The sequence below is a fragment of the Schistocerca serialis genome, chromosome 4 (assembly GCF_023864345.2).
Source record: "Schistocerca serialis cubense isolate TAMUIC-IGC-003099 chromosome 4, iqSchSeri2.2, whole genome shotgun sequence".
Taxonomy (NCBI): domain Eukaryota; kingdom Metazoa; phylum Arthropoda; class Insecta; order Orthoptera; family Acrididae; genus Schistocerca; species Schistocerca serialis.
Window position 1 is genome coordinate 113300667 of NC_064641.1, and position 1149 is coordinate 113301815.

Here is a 1149-nt window from a genome sequence, read left to right on the forward strand (position 1 = left end):
GTCTTGGACGACACAGTCTTGTGGCACGTGTCCTGATATTTCACCTTGAGACAGACAAGTTAACCATCTTTCTCCGATGTTTGCCACAAGGTGGATAATTTTTCTGTTGCTGCCGGGATTTATTATTTCGATCGATATTACATTATGACGACTTCATTGTGGTGGTTGCCATGTGTAAGATGCTGAGCATTGTTTTCCAAGGTAAACTCGCAACTGAAGCGGCTTCTCCCCAGATCAATACAATCGTAAGAGCTACCACGTAATTGATTCAGATCATCTGATGACTTGATATGTTGAGACAGGTAATCATATCATTTGAGTAACTTTGAGCAGAAACGCAGAACACGAAAATTCATTATGTCCATAGTTACAGTAACAACAGAAAAACTTTTCATAGGTACCATTATGTTTCCACACTGCCTCATACGTTTCTAATGTAATTACACATTTGTAGTATTTAATTTAGCATCCGAATGATTTAAAATATTCGACGAGGATGGGATTCGAACCCACGCGTGCAGAGCACATTGGATTAGCAGTCCAACGCCTTAACCACTCGGCCACCTCGTCGTTATGTCCACGGGTCTTTACTAAGAATTATCATCAGAACGACTCTTCTGTTACGTGAATAAACCATGTACGTAGTAACTGGTCTGTTACGTACCGTTCTTGAACTCTTTCCTTGTCTAATCATACACGTCTCTCGTCATTAAAAGCGATGCTGTGTCTCTTAAGCACTTCTAGAGTTTGGCCACGTGTTTTGCTGGATGCCCCAGAAGAAGACGGTTATCAGTCTATTGCTGACGGACTGAATTTGCTGTTAGGAAGGACACGGGCCAGTCGGTCTTGCGCGTGCGCAGGTTGGCAGCCCTGACCGTCAGCTGACGGCGCTTTGGCGGGAGGGGGCCGGCCACGCGTCCGCAGCCAATCAGAGCGCGCCGGCCGTGGGCCGCGGTCCGCAGCACGCAGGATGCGTCAGGCGGAAGCGCGAACGCACGCACCAAGGTCAGCCGCGCGTTCGTTGACGGCTTGCCCCCCACGGCTCTGGAAAGACATTCCTACGCGTGCTGTGGCTTCACCGAAACTTGAAACAAAGCTCTGTTAGACCTGTTCTTAATAGTTCGTTCTTACTTGCGTTCACCCAGTATT

The 1149-nt window shown here is 47.5% G+C and overlaps 1 non-coding gene across 1 annotated transcript; it reads right to left on the reverse strand.

The window, feature by feature from the left end:
* Positions 1-488: 488 nt before the first annotated feature.
* Positions 489-570, reverse strand: Trnas-gcu (transfer RNA serine (anticodon GCU)). Its single transcript has one exon. It is a non-coding gene; the product is annotated as a tRNA-Ser (tRNA).
* Between the last annotated feature and the right edge of the window lie 579 nt (positions 571-1149).